At 53.5% G+C, this 23,116-nt stretch overlaps 44 non-coding genes across 44 annotated transcripts; all 44 read left to right on the top strand.

The window, feature by feature from the left end:
• The first annotated feature begins 57 nt into the window (after positions 1–57).
• Trnae-cuc (transfer RNA glutamic acid (anticodon CUC)) lies at positions 58–129 on the top strand. The gene has a single exon. It is a non-coding gene; the product is annotated as a tRNA-Glu (tRNA).
• A 375-nt stretch (positions 130–504) lies between these two features.
• On the top strand, positions 505–576 carry Trnah-gug (transfer RNA histidin (anticodon GUG)). The gene has a single exon. It is a non-coding gene; the product is annotated as a tRNA-His (tRNA).
• Positions 577–1,323: 747 nt separating this feature from the next.
• On the top strand, positions 1,324–1,405 carry Trnal-uag (transfer RNA leucine (anticodon UAG)). Its single transcript has one exon. It is a non-coding gene; the product is annotated as a tRNA-Leu (tRNA).
• An 80-nt stretch (positions 1,406–1,485) lies between these two features.
• Positions 1,486–1,567, top strand: Trnal-cag (transfer RNA leucine (anticodon CAG)). Its single transcript has one exon. It is a non-coding gene; the product is annotated as a tRNA-Leu (tRNA).
• Positions 1,568–1,835: 268 nt separating this feature from the next.
• On the top strand, positions 1,836–1,907 carry Trnae-cuc (transfer RNA glutamic acid (anticodon CUC)). The gene has a single exon. It is a non-coding gene; the product is annotated as a tRNA-Glu (tRNA).
• A 375-nt stretch (positions 1,908–2,282) lies between these two features.
• On the top strand, positions 2,283–2,354 carry Trnah-gug (transfer RNA histidin (anticodon GUG)). The gene has a single exon. It is a non-coding gene; the product is annotated as a tRNA-His (tRNA).
• Positions 2,355–3,101: 747 nt separating this feature from the next.
• Positions 3,102–3,183, top strand: Trnal-uag (transfer RNA leucine (anticodon UAG)). The gene has a single exon. It is a non-coding gene; the product is annotated as a tRNA-Leu (tRNA).
• An 80-nt stretch (positions 3,184–3,263) lies between these two features.
• Positions 3,264–3,345, top strand: Trnal-cag (transfer RNA leucine (anticodon CAG)). The gene has a single exon. It is a non-coding gene; the product is annotated as a tRNA-Leu (tRNA).
• A 268-nt stretch (positions 3,346–3,613) lies between these two features.
• Positions 3,614–3,685, top strand: Trnae-cuc (transfer RNA glutamic acid (anticodon CUC)). The gene has a single exon. It is a non-coding gene; the product is annotated as a tRNA-Glu (tRNA).
• Positions 3,686–4,060: 375 nt separating this feature from the next.
• Positions 4,061–4,132, top strand: Trnah-gug (transfer RNA histidin (anticodon GUG)). Its single transcript has one exon. It is a non-coding gene; the product is annotated as a tRNA-His (tRNA).
• Positions 4,133–4,878: 746 nt separating this feature from the next.
• On the top strand, positions 4,879–4,960 carry Trnal-uag (transfer RNA leucine (anticodon UAG)). The gene has a single exon. It is a non-coding gene; the product is annotated as a tRNA-Leu (tRNA).
• A 430-nt stretch (positions 4,961–5,390) lies between these two features.
• On the top strand, positions 5,391–5,462 carry Trnae-cuc (transfer RNA glutamic acid (anticodon CUC)). Its single transcript has one exon. It is a non-coding gene; the product is annotated as a tRNA-Glu (tRNA).
• Positions 5,463–5,837: 375 nt separating this feature from the next.
• On the top strand, positions 5,838–5,909 carry Trnah-gug (transfer RNA histidin (anticodon GUG)). Its single transcript has one exon. It is a non-coding gene; the product is annotated as a tRNA-His (tRNA).
• Positions 5,910–6,655: 746 nt separating this feature from the next.
• On the top strand, positions 6,656–6,737 carry Trnal-uag (transfer RNA leucine (anticodon UAG)). The gene has a single exon. It is a non-coding gene; the product is annotated as a tRNA-Leu (tRNA).
• Positions 6,738–7,167: 430 nt separating this feature from the next.
• On the top strand, positions 7,168–7,239 carry Trnae-cuc (transfer RNA glutamic acid (anticodon CUC)). Its single transcript has one exon. It is a non-coding gene; the product is annotated as a tRNA-Glu (tRNA).
• Positions 7,240–7,614: 375 nt separating this feature from the next.
• On the top strand, positions 7,615–7,686 carry Trnah-gug (transfer RNA histidin (anticodon GUG)). Its single transcript has one exon. It is a non-coding gene; the product is annotated as a tRNA-His (tRNA).
• Positions 7,687–8,432: 746 nt separating this feature from the next.
• Trnal-uag (transfer RNA leucine (anticodon UAG)) lies at positions 8,433–8,514 on the top strand. The gene has a single exon. It is a non-coding gene; the product is annotated as a tRNA-Leu (tRNA).
• Positions 8,515–8,944: 430 nt separating this feature from the next.
• Positions 8,945–9,016, top strand: Trnae-cuc (transfer RNA glutamic acid (anticodon CUC)). Its single transcript has one exon. It is a non-coding gene; the product is annotated as a tRNA-Glu (tRNA).
• Positions 9,017–9,391: 375 nt separating this feature from the next.
• Trnah-gug (transfer RNA histidin (anticodon GUG)) lies at positions 9,392–9,463 on the top strand. The gene has a single exon. It is a non-coding gene; the product is annotated as a tRNA-His (tRNA).
• A 749-nt stretch (positions 9,464–10,212) lies between these two features.
• Trnal-uaa (transfer RNA leucine (anticodon UAA)) lies at positions 10,213–10,294 on the top strand. Its single transcript has one exon. It is a non-coding gene; the product is annotated as a tRNA-Leu (tRNA).
• An 80-nt stretch (positions 10,295–10,374) lies between these two features.
• Positions 10,375–10,456, top strand: Trnal-cag (transfer RNA leucine (anticodon CAG)). Its single transcript has one exon. It is a non-coding gene; the product is annotated as a tRNA-Leu (tRNA).
• Positions 10,457–10,724: 268 nt separating this feature from the next.
• On the top strand, positions 10,725–10,796 carry Trnae-cuc (transfer RNA glutamic acid (anticodon CUC)). The gene has a single exon. It is a non-coding gene; the product is annotated as a tRNA-Glu (tRNA).
• Positions 10,797–11,171: 375 nt separating this feature from the next.
• On the top strand, positions 11,172–11,243 carry Trnah-gug (transfer RNA histidin (anticodon GUG)). Its single transcript has one exon. It is a non-coding gene; the product is annotated as a tRNA-His (tRNA).
• A 745-nt stretch (positions 11,244–11,988) lies between these two features.
• Trnal-uag (transfer RNA leucine (anticodon UAG)) lies at positions 11,989–12,070 on the top strand. Its single transcript has one exon. It is a non-coding gene; the product is annotated as a tRNA-Leu (tRNA).
• A 430-nt stretch (positions 12,071–12,500) lies between these two features.
• Trnae-cuc (transfer RNA glutamic acid (anticodon CUC)) lies at positions 12,501–12,572 on the top strand. Its single transcript has one exon. It is a non-coding gene; the product is annotated as a tRNA-Glu (tRNA).
• A 375-nt stretch (positions 12,573–12,947) lies between these two features.
• Trnah-gug (transfer RNA histidin (anticodon GUG)) lies at positions 12,948–13,019 on the top strand. Its single transcript has one exon. It is a non-coding gene; the product is annotated as a tRNA-His (tRNA).
• Positions 13,020–13,765: 746 nt separating this feature from the next.
• On the top strand, positions 13,766–13,847 carry Trnal-uag (transfer RNA leucine (anticodon UAG)). The gene has a single exon. It is a non-coding gene; the product is annotated as a tRNA-Leu (tRNA).
• A 430-nt stretch (positions 13,848–14,277) lies between these two features.
• On the top strand, positions 14,278–14,349 carry Trnae-cuc (transfer RNA glutamic acid (anticodon CUC)). The gene has a single exon. It is a non-coding gene; the product is annotated as a tRNA-Glu (tRNA).
• A 375-nt stretch (positions 14,350–14,724) lies between these two features.
• On the top strand, positions 14,725–14,796 carry Trnah-gug (transfer RNA histidin (anticodon GUG)). The gene has a single exon. It is a non-coding gene; the product is annotated as a tRNA-His (tRNA).
• Positions 14,797–15,543: 747 nt separating this feature from the next.
• Positions 15,544–15,625, top strand: Trnal-uag (transfer RNA leucine (anticodon UAG)). The gene has a single exon. It is a non-coding gene; the product is annotated as a tRNA-Leu (tRNA).
• Positions 15,626–16,055: 430 nt separating this feature from the next.
• On the top strand, positions 16,056–16,127 carry Trnae-cuc (transfer RNA glutamic acid (anticodon CUC)). Its single transcript has one exon. It is a non-coding gene; the product is annotated as a tRNA-Glu (tRNA).
• Positions 16,128–16,492: 365 nt separating this feature from the next.
• Positions 16,493–16,564, top strand: Trnah-gug (transfer RNA histidin (anticodon GUG)). The gene has a single exon. It is a non-coding gene; the product is annotated as a tRNA-His (tRNA).
• Positions 16,565–17,311: 747 nt separating this feature from the next.
• Positions 17,312–17,393, top strand: Trnal-uag (transfer RNA leucine (anticodon UAG)). The gene has a single exon. It is a non-coding gene; the product is annotated as a tRNA-Leu (tRNA).
• A 430-nt stretch (positions 17,394–17,823) lies between these two features.
• On the top strand, positions 17,824–17,895 carry Trnae-cuc (transfer RNA glutamic acid (anticodon CUC)). Its single transcript has one exon. It is a non-coding gene; the product is annotated as a tRNA-Glu (tRNA).
• A 365-nt stretch (positions 17,896–18,260) lies between these two features.
• On the top strand, positions 18,261–18,332 carry Trnah-gug (transfer RNA histidin (anticodon GUG)). Its single transcript has one exon. It is a non-coding gene; the product is annotated as a tRNA-His (tRNA).
• A 747-nt stretch (positions 18,333–19,079) lies between these two features.
• On the top strand, positions 19,080–19,161 carry Trnal-uag (transfer RNA leucine (anticodon UAG)). The gene has a single exon. It is a non-coding gene; the product is annotated as a tRNA-Leu (tRNA).
• A 430-nt stretch (positions 19,162–19,591) lies between these two features.
• Positions 19,592–19,663, top strand: Trnae-cuc (transfer RNA glutamic acid (anticodon CUC)). The gene has a single exon. It is a non-coding gene; the product is annotated as a tRNA-Glu (tRNA).
• A 375-nt stretch (positions 19,664–20,038) lies between these two features.
• On the top strand, positions 20,039–20,110 carry Trnah-gug (transfer RNA histidin (anticodon GUG)). Its single transcript has one exon. It is a non-coding gene; the product is annotated as a tRNA-His (tRNA).
• Positions 20,111–20,857: 747 nt separating this feature from the next.
• Positions 20,858–20,939, top strand: Trnal-uag (transfer RNA leucine (anticodon UAG)). The gene has a single exon. It is a non-coding gene; the product is annotated as a tRNA-Leu (tRNA).
• An 80-nt stretch (positions 20,940–21,019) lies between these two features.
• On the top strand, positions 21,020–21,101 carry Trnal-cag (transfer RNA leucine (anticodon CAG)). Its single transcript has one exon. It is a non-coding gene; the product is annotated as a tRNA-Leu (tRNA).
• Positions 21,102–21,369: 268 nt separating this feature from the next.
• Positions 21,370–21,441, top strand: Trnae-cuc (transfer RNA glutamic acid (anticodon CUC)). Its single transcript has one exon. It is a non-coding gene; the product is annotated as a tRNA-Glu (tRNA).
• A 365-nt stretch (positions 21,442–21,806) lies between these two features.
• Positions 21,807–21,878, top strand: Trnah-gug (transfer RNA histidin (anticodon GUG)). Its single transcript has one exon. It is a non-coding gene; the product is annotated as a tRNA-His (tRNA).
• A 759-nt stretch (positions 21,879–22,637) lies between these two features.
• Trnal-uag (transfer RNA leucine (anticodon UAG)) lies at positions 22,638–22,719 on the top strand. The gene has a single exon. It is a non-coding gene; the product is annotated as a tRNA-Leu (tRNA).
• An 80-nt stretch (positions 22,720–22,799) lies between these two features.
• Trnal-cag (transfer RNA leucine (anticodon CAG)) lies at positions 22,800–22,881 on the top strand. The gene has a single exon. It is a non-coding gene; the product is annotated as a tRNA-Leu (tRNA).
• Positions 22,882–23,116: the final 235 nt, after the last annotated feature.

Below are 23,116 nucleotides of genomic sequence, written 5' to 3'. Positions count from 1 at the left end.
GCCGTCAGTTAACTGTGCGTGATTGCTGCGTTCGCTGGAAGAGCACTGCCGTCGTTATCCGGTGTGGTCTAGTGGCTAGGATACCTGGCTCTCACCCAGGAGGCCCGGGTTCGATTCCCGGTACCGGAAATGCGCGTTTTTGTTGCTCCTCTTATGCGACTTGTCTCGACTTTGCTCGACTGACGCTACGCTGACGCGTGCAGAAAGCTACGTTAAGTATGATTCACGGCAACACCCGACGGCGAGAGAGATGCGGCGTGTGTCCACTTGTTGTCGAGCCACGTACCTGTAGCGAAGAGGCTTGGAGGACTGCAAGGCATTGCCACGGAGGTGAATGCAGCTAACCACTGTAGTTAGTGTCCTGACAGCGCAGGCGCGTTCATTTGTTTGTATACATGTGATGGAGAACGTGTCTGACACTGCTGTGGCGTGACACTGTGGGCTGGGCTTTGCTGTGTACCACCACTTGCATTCCCGCCAGCTGCTTTGGCGGGCGCCTCCGTGGCCGTGATCGTCTAGTGGTTAGGACATTGCGTTGTGGCCGCAATAACCCAGGTTCGAATCCTGGTCACGGCACTTTTGAAAGTTTTGCCTTGCTGCCGTTGCTATAGAGATAGTGCACGAGTACTCGAAATTACAGTGCTCTCTTGATTTTTCACTCGTGTTCCGCAGGCCGCAGTTTGTACTACCACTTCATCACCAACATGTAATGTCGCCTCCCAGAGCGCGGACGTCCGCTGCTCTCTGCAGTCGAAAAGGGCAGTTGTTTGAAGTGCGATGGATGAGCAACCAGTGCCAGCAGAACAGGAAGCTGTGACGTGCACTGTTTCTACAAATGCTGGGAAAACTGGCGCCCAATGCAGCGCACGTAACGTGGCCGAGCGCTCAAAAATAAAAAAAAAAGTAGTGTAGCGGTTATCGCGTCTGCTTCACACGCAGAAGGACCCCCAGTTCGATCCCGGGCGGGAACTGTATTTTCCATCCTATGTCGCATACTACTCCAGTGAGCCACGTCATGTGTGGATCTGCTGCATGGAAAAAAAACAACGAAAAAAAGCGCTCTAAGGCACTGGTTTAAGGCACCAGTCTCTTCGTAGGCGTGGGTTCGAATACAGGAGCTGCTGTCTCCTTAACTACGACAGCTACAGACAAGTGGCGTCGCTCCCATACGGCGGGCACGGCATTTTCTTGTTGTGGATGGCCTAAAGAGACGCTTCCAGTGGGAGAGCAGTGGACATACACGGCACAGCGATTGCCAAGACACTTACATTTCGGAGTGATCTTTGTACTACAAAGGAAATGTTTTGCCGGTTGTGGTCCAACGGTAACGTGGCCGAGCCGTCTAAGGCGCTGGTTTTAGGCACCAGTCTCTTCGGAGGCGTGGGTTCGAATCCCACCGTTGCCAGTTTTTGCGTCTCATTTTTGTGCCGCTGCTGTGTGTTCTCGTGGGGTAGGATGCAGCTCTTGTGACGCGCGTGTTGTGTAGGTAGCGTGGCCGAGCGGTGTAAGGCGCTGGTTTCAGGCACCAGTCTCTTCGGAGGCGTGGGTTCCAATCCCACAGCTGCCAAACGTGTAATGGTTTCCTGTGTCGAAGACGGCTGCACTCATTGCCTGCAAAGAAAACAGCTTCTGCTTCGTGAATTGCCGTAGAACAGTGCGTGGTGCAACGACAGGATTTGTAGGCGCCTTTTGCTCTCATCATTGCTGGCGTTCGTGTCCACGAAATGCGTCCGGAGCACGCCGTTCTATAACGTGAGAGAGTGGATTTTTTTACAGTTGCCGTCAGTTAACTGTGCGTGATTGCTGCGTTCGCTGGAAGAGCACTGCCGTCGTTATCCGGTGTGGTCTAGTGGCTAGGATACCTGGCTCTCACCCAGGAGGCCCGGGTTCGATTCCCGGTACCGGAAATGCGCGTTTTTGTTGCTCCTCTTATGCGACTTGTCTCGACTTTGCTCGACTGACGCTACGCTGACGCGTGCAGAAAGCTACGTTAAGTATGATTCACGGCAACACCCGACGGCGAGAGAGATGCGGCGTGTGTCCACTTGTTGTCGAGCCACGTACCTGTAGCGAAGAGGCTTGGAGGACTGCAAGGCATTGCCACGGAGGTGAATGCAGCTAACCACTGTAGTTAGTGTCCTGACAGCGCAGGCGCGTTCATTTGTTTGTATACATGTGATGGAGAACGTGTCTGACACTGCTGTGGCGTGACACTGTGGGCTGGGCTTTGCTGTGTACCACCACTTGCATTCCCGCCAGCTGCTTTGGCGGGCGCCTCCGTGGCCGTGATCGTCTAGTGGTTAGGACATTGCGTTGTGGCCGCAATAACCCAGGTTCGAATCCTGGTCACGGCACTTTTGAAAGTTTTGCCTTGCTGCCGTTGCTATAGAGATAGTGCACGAGTACTCGAAATTACAGTGCTCTCTTGATTTTTCACTCGTGTTCCGCAGGCCGCAGTTTGTACTACCACTTCATCACCAACATGTAATGTCGCCTCCCAGAGCGCGGACGTCCGCTGCTCTCTGCAGTCGAAAAGGGCAGTTGTTTGAAGTGCGATGGATGAGCAACCAGTGCCAGCAGAACAGGAAGCTGTGACGTGCACTGTTTCTACAAATGCTGGGAAAACTGGCGCCCAATGCAGCGCACGTAACGTGGCCGAGCGCTCAAAAATAAAAAAAAAAGTAGTGTAGCGGTTATCGCGTCTGCTTCACACGCAGAAGGACCCCCAGTTCGATCCCGGGCGGGAACTGTATTTTCCATCCTATGTCGCATACTACTCCAGTGAGCCACGTCATGTGTGGATCTGCTGCATGGAAAAAAAACAACGAAAAAAAGCGCTCTAAGGCACTGGTTTAAGGCACCAGTCTCTTCGTAGGCGTGGGTTCGAATACAGGAGCTGCTGTCTCCTTAACTACGACAGCTACAGACAAGTGGCGTCGCTCCCATACGGCGGGCACGGCATTTTCTTGTTGTGGATGGCCTAAAGAGACGCTTCCAGTGGGAGAGCAGTGGACATACACGGCACAGCGATTGCCAAGACACTTACATTTCGGAGTGATCTTTGTACTACAAAGGAAATGTTTTGCCGGTTGTGGTCCAACGGTAACGTGGCCGAGCCGTCTAAGGCGCTGGTTTTAGGCACCAGTCTCTTCGGAGGCGTGGGTTCGAATCCCACCGTTGCCAGTTTTTGCGTCTCATTTTTGTGCCGCTGCTGTGTGTTCTCGTGGGGTAGGATGCAGCTCTTGTGACGCGCGTGTTGTGTAGGTAGCGTGGCCGAGCGGTGTAAGGCGCTGGTTTCAGGCACCAGTCTCTTCGGAGGCGTGGGTTCCAATCCCACAGCTGCCAAACGTGTAATGGTTTCCTGTGTCGAAGACGGCTGCACTCATTGCCTGCAAAGAAAACAGCTTCTGCTTCGTGAATTGCCGTAGAACAGTGCGTCGTGCAACGACAGGATTTGTAGGCGCCTTTTGCTCTCATCATTGCTGGCGTTCGTGTCCACGAAATGCGTCCGGAGCACGCCGTTCTATAACGTGAGAGAGTGGATTTTTTTACAGTTGTCGTCAGTTAACCGTGCGTGATTGCTGCGTTCGCTGGAAGAGCACTGCCGTCGTTATCCGGTGTGGTCTAGTGGCTAGGATACCTGGCTCTCACCCAGGAGGCCCGGGTTCGATTCCCGGTACCGGAAATGCGCGTTTTTGTTGCTCCTCTTATGCGACTTGTCTCGACTTTGCTCGACTGACGCTACGCTGACGCGTGCAGAAAGCTACGTTAAGTATGATTCACGGCAACACCCGACGGCGAGAGAGATGCGGCGTGTGTCCACTTGTTGTCGAGCCACGTACCTGTAGCGAAGAGGCTTGGAGGACTGCAAGGCATTGCCACGGAGGTGAATGCAGCTAACCACTGTAGTTAGTGTCCTGACAGCGCAGGCGCGTTCATTTGTTTGTATACATGTGATGGAGAACGTGTCTGACACTGCTGTGGCGTGACACTGTGGGCTGGGCTTTGCTGTGTACCACCACTTGCATTCCCGCCAGCTGCTTTGGCGGGCGCCTCCGTGGCCGTGATCGTCTAGTGGTTAGGACATTGCGTTGTGGCCGCAATAACCCAGGTTCGAATCCTGGTCACGGCACTTTTGAAAGTTTTGCCTTGCTGCCGTTGCTATAGAGATAGTGCACGAGTACTCGAAATTACAGTGCTCTCTTGATTTTTCACTCGTGTTCCGCAGGCCGCAGTTTGTACTACCACTTCATCACCAACATGTAATGTCGCCTCCCAGAGCGCGGACGTCCGCTGCTCTCTGCAGTCGAAAAGGGCAGTTGTTTGAAGTGCGATGGATGAGCAACCAGTGCCAGCAGAACAGGAAGCTGTGACGTGCACTGTTTCTACAAATGCTGGGAAAACTGGCGCCCAATGCAGCGCACGTAGCGTGGCCGAGCGCTCAAAAATAAAAAAAAAGTAGTGTAGCGGTTATCGCGTCTGCTTCACACGCAGAAGGACCCCCAGTTCGATCCCGGGCGGGAACTGTATTTTCCATCCTATGTCGCATACTACTCCAGTGAGCCACGTCATGTGTGGATCTGCTGCATGGAAAAAAAACAACGAAAAAAAGCGCTCTAAGGCACTGGTTTAAGGCACCAGTCTCTTCGTAGGCGTGGGTTCGAATCCAGGAGCTGCTGTCTCCTTAACTACGACAGCTACAGACAAGTGGCGTCGCTCCCATACGGCGGGCACGGCATTTTCTTGTTGTGGATGGCCTAAAGAGACGCTTCCAGTGGGAGAGCAGTGGACATACACGGCACAGCGATTGCCAAGACACTTACATTTCGGAGTGATCTTTGTACTACAAAGGAAACGTTTTGCCGGTCGTGGTCCAACGGTAACGTGGCCGAGCGGTCTAAGGCGCTGGTTTTAGGCACCAGTCTCTTCGGAGGCGTGGGTTCGAATCCCACCGTTGCCAGTTTTTGCGTCTCATTTTTGTGCCGCTGCTGTGTGTTCTCGTGGGGTAGGATGCAGCTCTTGTGACGCGCGTGTTGTGTAGGTAGCGTGGCCGAGCGGTGTAAGGTGCTGGTTTCAGGCACCAGTCTCTTCGGAGGCGTGGGTTCCAATCCCACAGCTGCCAAACGTGTAATGGTTTCCTGTGTCGAAGACGGCTGCACTCATTGCCTGCAAAGAAAACAGCTTCTGCTTCGTGAATTGCCGTAGAACAGTGCGTGGTGCAACGACAGGATTTGTAGGCGCCTTTTGCTCTCATCATTGCTGGCGTTCGTGTCCACGAAATGCGTCCGGAGCACGCCGTTCTATAACGTGAGAGAGTGGATTTTTTTACAGTTGTCGTCAGTTAACCGTGCGTGATTGCTGCGTTCGCTGGAAGAGCACTGCCGTCGTTATCCGGTGTGGTCTAGTGGCTAGGATACCTGGCTCTCACCCAGGAGGCCCGGGTTCGATTCCCGGTACCGGAAATGCGCGTTTTTGTTGCTCCTCTTATGCGACTTGTCTCGACTTTGCTCGACTGACGCTACGCTGACGCGTGCAGAAAGCTACGTTAAGTATGATTCACGGCAACACCCGACGGCGAGAGAGATGCGGCGTGTGTCCACTTGTTGTCGAGCCACGTACCTGTAGCGAAGAGGCTTGGAGGACTGCAAGACATTGCCACGGAGGTGAATGCAGCTAACCACTGTAGTTAGTGTCCTGACAGCGCAGGCGCGTTCATTTGTTTGTATACATGTGATGGAGAACGTGTCTGACACTGCTGTGGCGTGACACTGTGGGCTGGGCTTTGCTGTGTACCACCACTTGCATTCCCGCCAGCTGCTTTGGCGGGCGCCTCCGTGGCCGTGATCGTCTAGTGGTTAGGACATTGCGTTGTGGCCGCAATAACCCAGGTTCGAATCCTGGTCACGGCACTTTTGAAAGTTTTGCCTTGCTGCCGTTGCTATAGAGATAGTGCACGAGTACTCGAAATTACAGTGCTCTCTTGATTTTTCACTCGTGTTCCGCAGGCCGCAGTTTGTACTACCACTTCATCACCAACATGTAATGTCGCCTCCCAGAGCGCGGACGTCCGCTGCTCTCTGCAGTCGAAAAGGGCAGTTGTTTGAAGTGCGATGGATGAGCAACCAGTGCCAGCAGAACAGGAAGCTGTGACGTGCACTGTTTCTACAAATGCTGGGAAAACTGGCGCCCAATGCAGCGCACGTAGCGTGGCCGAGCGCTCAAAAATAAAAAAAAAGTAGTGTAGCGGTTATCGCGTCTGCTTCACACGCAGAAGGACCCCCAGTTCGATCCCGGGCGGGAACTGTATTTTCCATCCTATGTCGCATACTACTCCAGTGAGCCACGTCATGTGTGGATCTGCTGCATGGAAAAAAAACAACGAAAAAAAGCGCTCTAAGGCACTGGTTTAAGGCACCAGTCTCTTCGTAGGCGTGGGTTCGAATCCAGGAGCTGCTGTCTCCTTAACTACGACAGCTACAGACAAGTGGCGTCGCTCCCATACGGCGGGCACGGCATTTTCTTGTTGTGGATGGCCTAAAGAGACGCTTCCAGTGGGAGAGCAGTGGACATACACGGCACAGCGATTGCCAAGACACTTACATTTCGGAGTGATCTTTGTACTACAAAGGAAACGTTTTGCCGGTCGTGGTCCAACGGTAACGTGGCCGAGCGGTCTAAGGCGCTGGTTTTAGACACCAGTCTCTTCGGAGGCGTGGGTTCGAATCCCACCGTTGCCAGTTTTTGCGTCTCATTTTTGTGCCGCTGCTGTGTGTTCTCGTGGGGTAGGATGCAGCTCTTGTGACGCGCGTGTTGTGTAGGTAGCGTGGCCGAGCGGTGTAAGGTGCTGGTTTCAGGCACCAGTCTCTTCGGAGGCGTGGGTTCCAATCCCACAGCTGCCAAACGTGTAATGGTTTCCTGTGTCGAAGACGGCTGCACTCATTGCCTGCAAAGAAAACAGCTTCTGCTTCGTGAATTGCCGTAGAACAGTGCGTGGTGCAACGACAGGATTTGTAGGCGCCTTTTGCTCTCATCATTGCTGGCGTTCGTGTCCACGAAATGCGTCCGGAGCACGCCGTTCTATAACGTGAGAGAGTGGATTTTTTTACAGTTGTCGTCAGTTAACCGTGCGTGATTGCTGCGTTCGCTGGAAGAGCACTGCCGTCGTTATCCGGTGTGGTCTAGTGGCTAGGATACCTGGCTCTCACCCAGGAGGCCCGGGTTCGATTCCCGGTACCGGAAATGCGCGTTTTTGTTGCTCCTCTTATGCGACTTGTCTCGACTTTGCTCGACTGACGCTACGCTGACGCGTGCAGAAAGCTACGTTAAGTATGATTCACGGCAACACCCGACGGCGAGAGAGATGCGGCGTGTGTCCACTTGTTGTCGAGCCACGTACCTGTAGCGAAGAGGCTTGGAGGACTGCAAGACATTGCCACGGAGGTGAATGCAGCTAACCACTGTAGTTAGTGTCCTGACAGCGCAGGCGCGTTCATTTGTTTGTATACATGTGATGGAGAACGTGTCTGACACTGCTGTGGCGTGACACTGTGGGCTGGGCTTTGCTGTGTACCACCACTTGCATTCCCGCCAGCTGCTTTGGCGGGCGCCTCCGTGGCCGTGATCGTCTAGTGGTTAGGACATTGCGTTGTGGCCGCAATAACCCAGGTTCGAATCCTGGTCACGGCACTTTTGAAAGTTTTGCCTTGCTGCCGTTGCTATAGAGATAGTGCACGAGTACTCGAAATTACAGTGCTCTCTTGATTTTTCACTCGTGTTCCGCAGGCCGCAGTTTGTACTACCACTTCATCACCAACATGTAATGTCGCCTCCCAGAGCGCGGACGTCCGCTGCTCTCTGCAGTCGAAAAGGGCAGTTGTTTGAAGTGCGATGGATGAGCAACCAGTGCCAGCAGAACAGGAAGCTGTGACGTGCACTGTTTCTACAAATGCTGGGAAAACTGGCGCCCAATGCAGCGCACGTAGCGTGGCCGAGCGCTCAAAAATAAAAAAAAAGTAGTGTAGCGGTTATCGCGTCTGCTTCACACGCAGAAGGACCCCCAGTTCGATCCCGGGCGGGAACTGTATTTTCCATCCTATGTCGCATACTACTCCAGTGAGCCACGTCATGTGTGGATCTGCTGCATGGAAAAAAAACAACGAAAAAAAGCGCTCTAAGGCACTGGTTTAAGGCACCAGTCTCTTCGTAGGCGTGGGTTCGAATCCAGGGGCTGCTGTCTCCTTAACTACGACAGCTACAGACAAGTGGCGTCGCTCCCATACGGCGGGCACGGCATTTTCTTGTTGTGGATGGCCTAAAGAGACGCTTCCAGTGGGAGAGCAGTGGACATACACGGCACAGCGATTGCCAAGACACTTACATTTCGGAGTGATCTTTGTACTACAAAGGAAACGTTTTGCCGGTCGTGGTCCAACGGTAACGTGGCCGAGCGGTCTGAGGCGCTGGTTTTAGGCACCAGTCTCTTCGGAGGCGTGGGTTCGAATCCCACCGTTGCCAGTTTTTGCGTCTCATTTTTGTGCCGCTGCTGTGTGTTCTCGTGGGGTAGGATGCAGCTCTTGTGACGCGCGTGTTGTGTAGGTAGCGTGGCCGAGCGGTGTAAGGTGCTGGTTTCAGGCACCAGTCTCTTCGGAGGCGTGGGTTCCAATCCCACAGCTGCCAAACGTGTAATGGTTTCCTGTGTCGAAGACGGCTGCACTCATTGCCTGCAAAGAAAACAGCTTCTGCTTCGTGAATTGCCGTAGAACAGTGCGTGGTGCAACGACAGGATTTGTAGGCGCCTTTTGCTCTCATCATTGCTGGCGTTCGTGTCCACGAAATGCGTCCGGAGCACGCCGTTCTATAACGTGAGAGAGTGGATTTTTTTACAGTTGTCGTCAGTTAACCGTGCGTGATTGCTGCGTTCGCTGGAAGAGCACTGCCGTCGTTATCCGGTGTGGTCTAGTGGCTAGGATACCTGGCTCTCACCCAGGAGGCCCGGGTTCGATTCCCGGTACCGGAAATGCGCGTTTTTGTTGCTCCTCTTATGCGACTTGTGTCGACTTTGCTCGACTGACGCTACGCTGACGCGTGCAGAAAGCTACGTTAAGTATGATTCACGGCAACACCCGACGGCGAGAGAGATGCGGCGTGTGTCCACTTGTTGTCGAGCCACGTACCTGTAGCGAAGAGGCTTGGAGGACTGCAAGACATTGCCACGGAGGTGAATGCAGCTAACCACTGTAGTTAGTGTCCTGACAGCGCAGGCGCGTTCATTTGTTTGTATACATGTGATGGAGAACGTGTCTGACACTGCTGTGGCGTGACACTGTGGGCTGGGCTTTGCTGTGTACCACCACTTGCATTCCCGCCAGCTGCTTTGGCGGGCGCCTCCGTGGCCGTGATCGTCTAGTGGTTAGGACATTGCGTTGTGGCCGCAATAACCCAGGTTCGAATCCTGGTCACGGCACTTTTGAAAGTTTTGCCTTGCTGCCGTTGCTATAGAGATAGTGCACGAGTACTCGAAATTACAGTGCTCTCTTGATTTTTCACTCGTGTTCCGCAGGCCGCAGTTTGTACTACCACTTCATCACCAACATGTAATGTCGCCTCCCAGAGCGCGGACGTCCGCTGCTCTCTGCAGTCGAAAAGGGCAGTTGTTTGAAGTGCGATGGATGAGCAACCAGTGCCAGCAGAACAGGAAGCTGTGACGTGCACTGTTTCTACAAATGCTGGGAAAACTGGCGCCCAATGCAGCGCACGTAGCGTGGCCGAGCGCTCAAAAATAAAAAAAAAGTAGTGTAGCGGTTATCGCGTCTGCTTCACACGCAGAAGGACCCCCAGTTCGATCCCGGGCGGGAACTGTATTTTCCATCCTATGTCGCATACTACTCCAGTGAGCCACGTCATGTGTGGATCTGCTGCATGAAAAAAAAAAAACAACGAAAAAAAGCGCTCTAAGGCACTGGTTTAAGGCACCAGTCTCTTCGTAGGCGTGGGTTCGAATCCAGGAGCTGCTGTCTCCTTAACTACGACAGCTACAGACAAATGGCGTCGCTCCCATACGGCGGGCACGGCATTTTCTTGTTGTGGATGGCCTAAAGAGACGCTTCCAGTGGGAGAGCAGTGGACATACACGGCACAGCGATTGCCAAGACACTTACATTTCGGAGTGATCTTTGTACTACAAAGGAAACGTTTTGCCGGTCGTGGTCCAACGGTAACGTGGCCGAGCGGTCTAAGGCGCTGGTTTTAAGCACCAGTCTCTTCGGAGGCGTGGGTTCGAATCCCACCGTTGCCAGTTTTTGCGTCTCATTTTTGTGCCGCTGCTGTGTGTTCTCGTGGGGTAGGATGCAGCTCTTGTGACGCGCGTGTTGTGTAGGTAGCGTGGCCGAGCGGTGTAAGGCGCTGGTTTCAGGCACCAGTCTCTTCGGAGGCGTGGGTTCCAATCCCACAGCTGCCAAACGTGTAATGGTTTCCTGTGTCGAAGACGGCTGCACTCATTGCCTGCAAAGAAAACAGCTTCTGCTTCGTGAATTGCCGTAGAACAGTGCGTGGTGCAACGACAGGATTTGTAGGCGCCTTTTGCTCTCATCATTGCTGGCGTTCGTGTCCACGAAATGCGTCCGGAGCACGCCGTTCTATAACGTGAGAGAGTGGATTTTTTTACAGTTGTCGTCAGTTAACCGTGCGTGATTGCTGCGTTCGCTGGAAGAGCACTGCTGTCGTTATCTGGTGTGGTCTAGTGGCTAGGATACCTGGCTCTCACCCAGGAGGCCCGGGTTCGATTCCCGGTACCGGAAATGCGCGTTTTTGTTGCTCCTCTTATGCGAGTTGTCTCGACTTTGCTCGACTGACGCTACGCTGACGCGTGCAGAAAGCTACGTTAAGTATGATTCACGGCAACACCCGACGGCGAGAGAGATGCGGCGTGTGTCCACTTGTTGTCGAGCCACGTACCTGTAGCGAAGAGGCTTGGAGGACTGCAAGACATTGCCACGGAGGTGAATGCAGCTAACCACTGTAGTTAGTGTCCTGACAGCGCAGGCGCGTTCATTTGTTTGTATACATGTGATGGAGAACGTGTCTGACACTGCTGTGGCGTGACACTGTGGGCTGGGCTTTGCTGTGTACCACCACTTGCATTCCCGCCAGCTGCTTTGGCGGGCGCCTCCGTGGCCGTGATCGTCTAGTGGTTAGGACATTGCGTTGTGGCCGCAATAACCCAGGTTCGAATCCTGGTCACGGCACTTTTGAAAGTTTTGCCTTGCTGCCGTTGCTATAGAGATAGTGCACGAGTACTCGAAATTACAGTGCTCTCTTGATTTTTCACTCGTGTTCCGCAGGCCGCAGTTTGTACTACCACTTCATCACCAACATGTAATGTCGCCTCCCAGAGCGCGGACGTCCGCTGCTCTCTGCAGTCGAAAAGGGCAGTTGTTTGAAGTGCGATGGATGAGCAACCAGTGCCAGCAGAACAGGAAGCTGTGACGTGCACTGTTTCTACAAATGCTGGGAAAACTGGCGCCCAATGCAGCGCACGTAGCGTGGCTGAGCGCTCAAAAATTAAAAAAAGGAGTGTAGCGGTTATCGCGTCTGCTTCACACGCAGAAGGACCCCCAGTTCGATCCCGGGCGGGAACTGTATTTTCCATCCTATGTCGCATACTACTCCAGTGAGCCACGTCATGTGTGGATCTGCTGCATGGAAAAAAAACAACGAAAAAAAGCGCTCTAAGGCACTGGTTTGAGGCACCAGTCTCTTCGTAGGCGTGGGTTCGAATCCAGGAGCTGCTGTCTCCTTAACTACGACAGCTACAGACAAGTGGCGTCGCTCCCATACGGCGGGCACGGCATTTTCTTGTTGTGGATGGCCTAAAGAGACGCTTCCAGTGGGAGAGCAGTGGACATACACGGCACAGCGATTGCCAAGACACTTACATTTCGGAGTGATCTTTGTACTACAAAGGAAACGTTTTGCCGGTCGTGGTCCAACGGTAACGTGGCCGAGCGGTCTAAGGCGCTGGTTTTAGGCACCAGTCTCTTCGGAGGCGTGGGTTCGAATCCCACCGTTGCCAGTTTTTGCGTCTCATTTTTGTGCCGCTGCTGTGTGTTCTCGTGGGGTAGGATGCAGCTCTTGTGACGCGCGTGTTGTGTAGGTAGCGTGGCCGAGCGGTGTAAGGTGCTGGTTTCAGGCACCAGTCTCTTCGGAGGCGTGGGTTCCAATCCCACAGCTGCCAAACGTGTAATGGTTTCCTGTGTCGAAGACGGCTGCACTCATTGCCTGCAAAGAAAACAGCTTCTGCTTCGTGAATTGCCGTAGAACAGTGCGTGGTGCAACGACAGGATTTGTAGGCGCCTTTTGCTCTCATCATTGCTGGCGTTCGTGTCCACGAAATGCGTCCGGAGCACGCCGTTCTATAACGTGAGAGAGTGGATTTTTTTACAGTTGTCGTCAGTTAACCGTGCGTGATTGCTGCGTTCGCTGGAAGAGCACTGCCGTCGTTATCCGGTGTGGTCTAGTGGCTAGGATACCTGGCTCTCACCCAGGAGGCCCGGGTTCGATTCCCGGTACCGGAAATGCGCGTTTTTGTTGCTCCTCTTATGCGACTTGTGTCGACTTTGCTCGACTGACGCTACGCTGACGCGTGCAGAAAGCTACGTTAAGTATGATTCACGGCAACACCCGACGGCGAGAGAGATGCGGCGTGTGTCCACTTGTTGTCGAGCCACGTACCTGTAGCGAAGAGGCTTGGAGGACTGCAAGACATTGCCACGGAGGTGAATGCAGCTAACCACTGTAGTTAGTGTCCTGACAGCGCAGGCGCGTTCATTTGTTTGTATACATGTGATGGAGAACGTGTCTGACACTGCTGTGGCGTGACACTGTGGGCTGGGCTTTGCTGTGTACCACCACTTGCATTCCCGCCAGCTGCTTTGGCGGGCGCCTCCGTGGCCGTGATCGTCTAGTGGTTAGGACATTGCGTTGTGGCCGCAATAACCCAGGTTCGAATCCTGGTCACGGCACTTTTGAAAGTTTTGCCTTGCTGCCGTTGCTATAGAGATAGTGCACGAGTACTCGAAATTACAGTGCTCTCTTGATTTTTCACTCGTGTTCCGCAGGCCGCAGTTTGTACTACCACTTCATCACCAACATGTAATGTCGCCTCCCAGAGCGCGGACGTCCGCTGCTCTCTGCAGTCGAAAAGGGCAGTTGTTTGAAGTGCGATGGATGAGCAACCAGTGCCAGCAGAACAGGAAGCTGTGACGTGCACTGTTTCTACAAATGCTGGGAAAACTGGCGCCCAATGCAGCGCACGTAGCGTGGCCGAGCGCTCAAAAATAAAAAAAAAGTAGTGTAGCGGTTATCGCGTCTGCTTCACACGCAGAAGGACCCCCAGTTCGATCCCGGGCGGGAACTGTATTTTCCATCCTATGTCGCATACTACTCCAGTGAGCCACGTCATGTGTGGATCTGCTGCATGGAAAAAAAACAACGAAAAAAAGCGCTCTAAGGCACTGGTTTAAGGCACCAGTCTCTTCGTAGGCGTGGGTTCGAATCCAGGAGCTGCTGTCTCCTTAACTACGACAGCTACAGACAAGTGGCGTCGCTCCCATACGGCGGGCACGGCATTTTCTTGTTGTGGATGGCCTAAAGAGACGCTTCCAGTGGGAGAGCAGTGGACATACACGGCACAGCGATTGCCAAGACACTTACATTTCGGAGTGTTCTTTGTACTACAAAGGAAACGTTTTGCCGGTCGTGGTCCAACGGTAACGTGGCCGAGCGGTCTAAGGCGCTGGTTTTAGGCACCAGTCTCTTCGGAGGTGTGGGTTCGAATCCCACCGTTGCCAGTTTTTGCGTCTCATTTTTGTGCCGCTGCTGTGTGTTCTCGTGGGGTAGGATGCAGCTCTTGTGACGCGCGTGTTGTGTAGGTAGCGTGGCCGAGCGGTGTAAGGTGCTGGTTTCAGGCACCAGTCTCTTCGGAGGCGTGGGTTCCAATCCCACAGCTGCCAAACGTGTAATGGTTTCCTGTGTCGAAGACGGCTGCACTCATTGCCTGCAAAGAAAACAGCTTCTGCTTCGTGAATTGCCGTAGAACAGTGCGTGGTGCAACGACAGGATTTGTAGGCGCCTTTTGCTCTCATCATTGCTGGCGTTCGTGTCCACGAAATGCGTCCGGAGCACGCCGTTCTATAACGTGAGAGAGTGGATTTTTTTACAGTTGTCGTCAGTTAACCGTGCGTGATTGCTGCGTTCGCTGGAAGAGCACTGCCGTCGTTATCCGGTGTGGTCTAGTGGCTAGGATACCTGGCTCTCACCCAGGAGGCCCGGGTTCGATTCCCGGTACCGGAAATGCGCGTTTTTGTTGCTCCTCTTATGCGACTTGACTCGACTTTGCTCGACTGACGCTACGCTGACGCGTGCAGAAAGCTACGTTAAGTATGATTCACGGCAACACCCGACGGCGAGAGAGATGCGGCGTGTGTCCACTTGTTGTCGAGCCACGTACCTGTAGCGAAGAGGCTTGGAGGACTGCAAGACATTGCCACGGAGGTGAATGCAGCTAACCACTGTAGTTAGTGTCCTGACAGCGCAGGCGCGTTCATTTGTTTGTATACATGTGATGGAGAACGTGTCTGACACTGCTGTGGCGTGACACTGTGGGCTGGGCTTTGCTGTGTACCACCACTTGCATTCCCGCCAGCTGCTTTGGCGGGCGCCTCCGTGGCCGTGATCGTCTAGTGGTTAGGACATTGCGTTGTGGCCGCAATAACCCAGGTTCGAATCCTGGTCACGGCACTTTTGAAAGTTTTGCCTTGCTGCCGTTGCTATAGAGATAGTGCACGAGTACTCGAAATTACAGTGCTCTCTTGATTTTTCACTCGTGTTCCGCAGGCCGCAGTTTGTACTACCACTTCATCACCAACATGTAATGTCGCCTCCCAGAGCGCGGACGTCCGCTGCTCTCTGCAGTCGAAAAGGGCAGTTGTTTGAAGTGCGATGGATGAGCAACCAGTGCCAGCAGAACAGGAAGCTGTGACGTGCACTGTTTCTACAAATGCTGGGAAAACTGGCGCCCAATGCAGCGCACGTAGCGTGGCCGAGCGCTCAAAAATAAAAAAAAAGTAGTGTAGCGGTTATCGCGTCTGCTTCACACGCAGAAGGACCCCCAGTTCGATCCCGGGCGGGAACTGTATTTTCCATCCTATGTCGCATACTACTCCAGTGAGCCACGTCATGTGTGGATCTGCTGCATGGAAAAAAAAACAACGAAAAAAAGCGCTCTAAGGCACTGGTTTAAGGCACCAGTCTCTTCGTAGGCGTGGGTTCGAATCCAGGAGCTGCTGTCTCCTTAACTACGACAGCTACAGACAAGTGGCGTCGCTCCCATACGGCGGGCACGGCATTTTCTTGTTGTGGATGGCCTAAAGAGACGCTTCCAGTGGGAGAGCAGTGGACATACACGGCACAGCGATTGCCAAGACACTTACATTTCGGAGTGTTCTTTGTACTACAAAGGAAACGTTTTGCCGGTCGTGGTCCAACGGTAACGTGGCCGAGCGGTCTAAGGCGCTGGTTTTAGGCACCAGTCTCTTCGGAGGTGTGGGTTCGAATCCCACCGTTGCCAGTTTTTGCGTCTCATTTTTGTGCCGCTGCTGTGTGTTCTCGTGGGGTAGGATGCAGCTCTTGTGACGCGCGTGTTGTGTAGGTAGCGTGGCCGAGCGGTGTAAGGTGCTGGTTTCAGGCACCAGTCTCTTCGGAGGCGTGGGTTCCAATCCCACAGCTGCCAAACGTGTAATGGTTTCCTGTGTCGAAGACGGCTGCACTCATTGCCTGCAAAGGAAACAGCTTCTGCTTCGTGAATTGCCGTAGAACAGTGCGTGGTGCAACGACAGGATTTGTAGGCGCCTTTTGCTCTCATCATTGCTGGCGTTCGTGTCCACGAAATGCGTCCGGAGCACGCCGTTCTATAACGTGAGAGAGTGGATTTTTTTACAGTTGTCGTCAGTTAACCGTGCGTGATTGCTGCGTTCGCTGGAAGAGCACTGCCGTCGTTATCCGGTGTGGTCTAGTGGCTAGGATACCTGGCTCTCACCCAGGAGGCCCGGGTTCGATTCCCGGTACCGGAAATGCGCGTTTTTGTTGCTCCTCTTATGCGACTTGTCTCGACTGACGCTACGCTGACGCGTGCAGAAAGCTACGTAAAGTATGATTCACGGCAACACCCGACGGCGAGAGAGATGCGGCGTGTGTCCACTTGTTGTCGAGCCACGTCCCTGTAGCGAAGAGGCTTGGAGGACTGCAAGACATTGCCACGGAGGTGAATGCAGCTAACCACTGTAGTTAGTGTCCTGACAGCGCAGGCGCGTTCATTTGTTTGTATACATGTGATGGAGAACGTGTCTGACACTGCTGTGGCGTGACACTGTGGGCTGGGCTTTGCTGTGTACCACCACTTGCATTCCCGCCAGCTGCTTTGGCGGGCGCCTCCGTGGCCGTGATCGTCTAGTGGTTAGGACATTGCGTTGTGGCCGCAATAACCCAGGTTCGAATCCTGGTCACGGCACTTTTGAAAGTTTTGCCTTGCTGCCGTTGCTATAGAGATAGTGCACGAGTACTCGAAATTACAGTGCTCTCTTGATTTTTCACTCGTGTTCCGCAGGCCGCAGTTTGTACTACCACTTCATCACCAACATGTAATGTCGCCTCCCAGAGCGCGGACGTCCGCTGCTCTCTGCAGTCGAAAAGGGCAGTTGTTTGAAGTGCGATGGATGAGCAACCAGTGCCAGCAGAACAGGAAGCTGTGACGTGCACTGTTTCTACAAATGCTGGGAAAACTGGCGCCCAATGCAGCGCACGTAGCGTGGCCGAGCGCTCAAAAATAAAAAAAAAGTAGTGTAGCGGTTATCGCGTCTGCTTCACACGCAGAAGGACCCCCAGTTCGATCCCGGGCGGGAACTGTATTTTCCATCCTATGTCGCATACTACTCCAGTGAGCCACGTCATGTGTGGATCTGCTGCATGGAAAAAAAAACAACGAAAAAAAGCGCTCTAAGGCACTGGTTTAAGGCACCAGTCTCTTCGTAGGCGTGGGTTCGAATCCAGGAGCTGCTGTCTCCTTAACTACGACAGCTACAGACAAGTGGCGTCGCTCCCATACGGCGGGCACGGCATTTTCTTGTTGTGGATGGCCTAAAGAGACGCTTCCAGTGGGAGAGCAGTGGACATACACGGCACAGCGATTGCCAAGACACTTACATTTCGGAGTGATCTTTGTACTACAAAGGAAACGTTTTGCCGGTCGTGGTCCAACGGTAACGTGGCCGAGCGGTCTAAGGCGCTGGTTTTAGGCACCAGTCTCTTCGGAGGTGTGGGTTCGAATCCCACCGTTGCCAGTTTTTGCGTCTCATTTTTGTGCCGCTGCTGTGTGTTCTCGTGGGGTAGGATGCAGCTCTTGTGACGCGCGTGTTGTGTAGGTAGCGTGGCCGAGCGGTGTAAGGTGCTGGTTTCAGGCACCAGTCTCTTCGGAGGCGTGGGTTCCAATCCCACAGCTGCCAAACGTGTAATGGTTTCCTGTGTCGAAGACGGCTGCACTCATTGCCTGCAAAGAAAACAGCTTCTGCTTCGTGAATTGCCGTAGAACAGTGCGTCGTGCAACGACAGGATTTGTAGGCGCCTTTTGCTCTCATCATTGCTGGCGTTCGTGTCCACGAAATGCGTCCGGAGCACGCCGTTCTATAACGTGAGAGAGTGGATTTTTTTACAGTTGTCGTCAGTTAACCGTGCGTGATTGCTGCGTTCGCTGGAAGAGCACTGCCGTCGTTATCCGGTGTGGTCTAGTGGCTAGGATACCTGGCTCTCACCCAGGAGGCCCGGGTTCGATTCCCGGTACCGGAAATGCGCGTTTTTGTTGCTCCTCTTATGCGACTTGTCTCGACTGACGCTACGCTGACGCGTGCAGAAAGCTACGTAAAGTATGATTCACGGCAACACCCGACGGCGAGAGAGATGCGGCGTGTGTCCACTTGTTGTCGAGCCACGTACCTGTAGCGAAGAGGCTTGGAGGACTGCAAGACATTGCCACGGAGGTGAATGCAGCTAACCACTGTAGTTAGTGTCCTGACAGCGCAGGCGCGTTCATTTGTTTGTATACATGTGATGGAGAACGTGTCTGACACTGCTGTGGCGTGACACTGTGGGCTGGGCTTTGCTGTGTACCACCACTTGCATTCCCGCCAGCTGCTTTGGCGGGCGCCTCCGTGGCCGTGATCGTCTAGTGGTTAGGACATTGCGTTGTGGCCGCAATAACCCAGGTTCGAATCCTGGTCACGGCACTTTTGAAAGTTTTGCCTTGCTGCCGTTGCTATAGAGATAGTGCACGAGTACTCGAAATTACAGTGCTCTCTTGATTTTTCACTCGTGTTCCGCAGGCCGCAGTTTGTACTACCACTTCATCACCAACATGTAATGTCGCCTCCCAGAGCGCGGACGTCCGCTGCTCTCTGCAGTCGAAAAGGGCAGTTGTTTGAAGTGCGATGGATGAGCAACCAGTGCCAGCAGAACAGGAAGCTGTGACGTGCACTGTTTCTACAAATGCTGGGAAAACTGGCGCCCAATGCAGCGCACGTAGCGTGGCCGAGCGCTCAAAAATAAAAAAAAAGTAGTGTAGCGGTTATCGCGTCTGCTTCACACGCAGAAGGACCCCCAGTTCGATCCCGGGCGGGAACTGTATTTTCCATCCTATGTCGCATACTACTCCAGTGAGCCACGTCATGTGTGGATCTGCTGCATGGAAAAAAAAACAACGAAAAAAAGCGCTCTAAGGCACTGGTTTAAGGCACCAGTCTCTTCGTAGGCGTGGGTTCGAATCCAGGAGCTGCTGTCTCCTTAACTACGACAGCTACAGACAAGTGGCGTCGCTCCCATACGGCGGGCACGGCATTTTCTTGTTGTGGATGGCCTAAAGAGACGCTTCCAGTGGGAGAGCAGTGGACATACACGGCACAGCGATTGCCAAGACACTTACATTTCGGAGTGATCTTTGTACTACAAAGGAAACGTTTTGCCGGTCGTGGTCCAACGGTAACGTGGCCGAGCGGTCTAAGGCGCTGGTTTTAGGCACCAGTCTCTTCGGAGGTGTGGGTTCGAATCCCACCGTTGCCAGTTTTTGCGTCTCATTTTTGTGCCGCTGCTGTGTGTTCTCGTGGGGTAGGATGCAGCTCTTGTGACGCGCGTGTTGTGTAGGTAGCGTGGCCGAGCGGTGTAAGGTGCTGGTTTCAGGCACCAGTCTCTTCGGAGGCGTGGGTTCCAATCCCACAGCTGCCAAACGTGTAATGGTTTCCTGTGTCGAAGACGGCTGCACTCATTGCCTGCAAAGAAAACAGCTTCTGCTTCGTGAATTGCCGTAGAACAGTGCGTCGTGCAACGACAGGATTTGTAGGCGCCTTTTGCTCTCATCATTGCTGGCGTTCGTGTCCACGAAATGCGTCCGGAGCACGCCGTTCTATAACGTGAGAGAGTGGATTTTTTTACAGTTGTCGTCAGTTAACCGTGCGTGATTGCTGCGTTCGCTGGAAGAGCACTGCCGTCGTTATCCGGTGTGGTCTAGTGGCTAGGATACCTGGCTCTCACCCAGGAGGCCCGGGTTCGATTCCCGGTACCGGAAATGCGCGTTTTTGTTGCTCCTCTTATGCGACTTGTGTCGACTTTGCTCGACTGACGCTACGCTGACGCGTGCAGAAAGCTACGTAAAGTATGATTCACGGCAACACCCGACGGCGAGAGAGATGCGGCGTGTGTCCACTTGTTGTCGAGCCACGTACCTGTAGCGAAGAGGCTTGGAGGACTGCAAGACATTGCCACGGAGGTGAATGCAGCTAACCACTGTAGTTAGTGTCCTGACAGCGCAGGCGCGTTCATTTGTTTGTATACATGTGATGGAGAACGTGTCTGACACTGCTGTGGCGTGACACTGTGGGCTGGGCTTTGCTGTGTACCACCACTTGCATTCCCGCCAGCTGCTTTGGCGGGCGCCTCCGTGGCCGTGATCGTCTAGTGGTTAGGACATTGCGTTGTGGCCGCAATAACCCAGGTTCGAATCCTGGTCACGGCACTTTTGAAAGTTTTGCCTTGCTGCCGTTGCTATAGAGATAGTGCACGAGTACTCGAAATTACAGTGCTCTCTTGATTTTTCACTCGTGTTCCGCAGGCCGCAGTTTGTACTACCACTTCATCACCAACATGTAATGTCGCCTCCCAGAGCGCGGACGTCCGCTGCTCTCTGCAGTCGAAAAGGGCAGTTGTTTGAAGTGCGATGGATGAGCAACCAGTGCCAGCAGAACAGGAAGCTGTGACGTGCACTGTTTCTACAAATGCTGGGAAAACTGGCGCCCAATGCAGCGCACGTAGCGTGGCCGAGCGCTCAAAAATAAAAAAAAAGTAGTGTAGCGGTTATCGCGTCTGCTTCACACGCAGAAGGACCCCCAGTTCGATCCCGGGCGGGAACTGTATTTTCCATCCTATGTCGCATACTACTCCAGTGAGCCACGTCATGTGTGGATCTGCTGCATGGAAAAAAAAACAACGAAAAAAAGCGCTCTAAGGCACTGGTTTAAGGCACCAGTCTCTTCGTAGGCGTGGGTTCGAATCCAGGAGCTGCTGTCTCCTTAACTACGACAGCTACAGACAAGTGGCGTCGCTCCCATACGGCGGGCACGGCATTTTCTTGTTGTGGATGGCCTAAAGAGACGCTTCCAGTGGGAGAGCAGTGGACATACACGGCACAGCGATTGCCAAGACACTTACATTTCGGAGTGATCTTTGTACTACAAAGGAAACGTTTTGCCGGTCGTGGTCCAACGGTAACGTGGCCGAGCGGTCTAAGGCGCTGGTTTTAGGCACCAGTCTCTTCGGAGGTGTGGGTTCGAATCCCACCGTTGCCAGTTTTTGCGTCTCATTTTTGTGCCGCTGCTGTGTGTTCTCGTGGGGTAGGATGCAGCTCTTGTGACGCGCGTGTTGTGTAGGTAGCGTGGCCGAGCGGTGTAAGGCGCTGGTTTCAGGCACCAGTCTCTTCGGAGGCGTGGGTTCCAATCCCACAGCTGCCAAACGTGTAATGGTTTCCTGTGTCGAAGACGGCTGCACTCATTGCCTGCAAAGAAAACAGCTTCTGCTTCGTGAATTGCCGTAGAACAGTGCGTGGTGCAACGACAGGATTTGTAGGCGCCTTTTGCTCTCATCATTGCTGGCGTTCGTGTCCACGAAATGCGTCCGGAGCACGCCGTTCTATAACGTGAGAGAGTGGATTTTTTTACAGTTGTCGTCAGTTAACCGTGCGTGATTGCTGCGTTCGCTGGAAGAGCACTGCCGTCGTTATCCGGTGTGGTCTAGTGGCTAGGATACCTGGCTCTCACCCAGGAGGCCCGGGTTCGATTCCCGGTACCGGAAATGCGGGTTTTTGTTGCTCCTCTTATGCGACTTGTCTCGACTGACGCTACGCTGACGCGTGCAGAAAGCTACGTAAAGTATGATTCACGGCAACACCCGACGGCGAGAGAGATGCGGCGTGTGTCCACTTGTTGTCGAGCCACGTACCTGTAGCGAAGAGGCTTGGAGGACTGCAAGACATTGCCACGGAGTTGAATGCAGCTAACCACTGTAGTTAGTGTCCTGACAGCGCAGGCGCGTTCATTTGTTTGTATACATGTGATGGAGAACGTGTCTGACACTGCTGTGGCGTGACACTGTGGGCTGGGCTTTGCTGTGTGCCGCCACTTGCATTCCCGCCAGCTGCTTTGGCGGGCGCCTCCGTGGCCGTGATCGTCTAGTGGTTAGGACATTGCGTTGTGGCCGCAATAACCCAGGTTCGAATCCTGGTCACGGCACTTTTGAAAGTTTTGCCTTGCTGCCGTTGCTATAGAGATAGTGCACGAGTACTCGAAATTACAGTGCTCTCTTGATTTTTCACTCGTGTTCCGCAGGCCGCAGTTTGTACTACCACTTCATCACCAACATGTAATGTCGCCTCCCAGAGCGCGGACGTCCGCTGCTCTCTGCAGTCGAAAAGGGCAGTTGTTTGAAGTGCGATGGATGAGCAACCAGTGCCAGCAGAACAGGAAGCTGTGACGTGCACTGTTTCTACAAATGCTGGGAAAACTGGCGCCCAATGCAGCGCACGTAGCGTGGCCGAGCGCTCAAAAATAAAAAAAAAGTAGTGTAGCGGTTATCGCGTCTGCTTCACACGCAGAAGGACCCCCGGTTCGATCCCGGGCGGGAACTGTATTTTCCATCCTATGTCGCATACTACTCCAGTGAGCCACGTCATGTGTGGATCTGCTGCGTGGAAAAAATACAACGAAAAATAGCGCTCTAAGGCACTGGTTTAAGGCACTGGTTTAAGGCACCAGTCTCTTCGTAGGCGTGGGTTCGAATCCAGGAGCTGCTGTCTCCTTAACTACGACAGCTACAGACACGTGGCGTCGCTCCCATACGGCGGGCACGGCATTTTCTTGTTGTGGATGGCCTAAAGAGACGCTTCCAGTGGGAGAGCAGTGGACATACACGGCACAGCGATTGCCAAGACACTTACATTTCGGAGTGATCTTTGTACTACAAAGGAAACGTTTTGCCGGTCGTGGTCCAACGGTAACGTGGCCGAGCGGTCTAAGGCGCTGGTTTTAGGCACCAGTCTCTTCGGAGGCGTGGGTTCGAATCCCACCGTTGCCAGTTTTTGCGTCTCATTTTTGTGCCGCTGCTGTGTGTTCTCGTGGGGTAGGATGCAGCTCTTGTGACGCGCGTGTTGTGTAGGTAGCGTGGCCGAGCGGTGTAAGGCGCTGGTTTCAGGCACCAGTCTCTTCGGAGGCGTGGGTTCCAATCCCACAGCTGCCAAACGTGTAATGGTTTCCTGTGTCGAAGACGGCTGCACTCATTGCCTGCAAAGAAAACAGCTTCTGCTTCGTGAATTGCCGTAGAACAGTGCGTGGTGCAACGACAGGATTTGTAGGCGCCTTTTGCTCTCATCATTGCTGGCGTTCGTGTCCACGAAATGCGTCCGGAGCACGCCGTTCTATAACGTGAGAGAGTGGATTTTTTTACAGTTGTCGTCAGTTAACCGTGCGTGATT

This window comes from Schistocerca cancellata, unplaced genomic scaffold (genome assembly GCF_023864275.1).
Source record: "Schistocerca cancellata isolate TAMUIC-IGC-003103 unplaced genomic scaffold, iqSchCanc2.1 HiC_scaffold_422, whole genome shotgun sequence".
Classification (NCBI taxonomy): Eukaryota; Metazoa; Arthropoda; class Insecta; order Orthoptera; family Acrididae; genus Schistocerca; species Schistocerca cancellata.
This window is presented reverse-complemented; position numbering and strand designations above follow the sequence as displayed.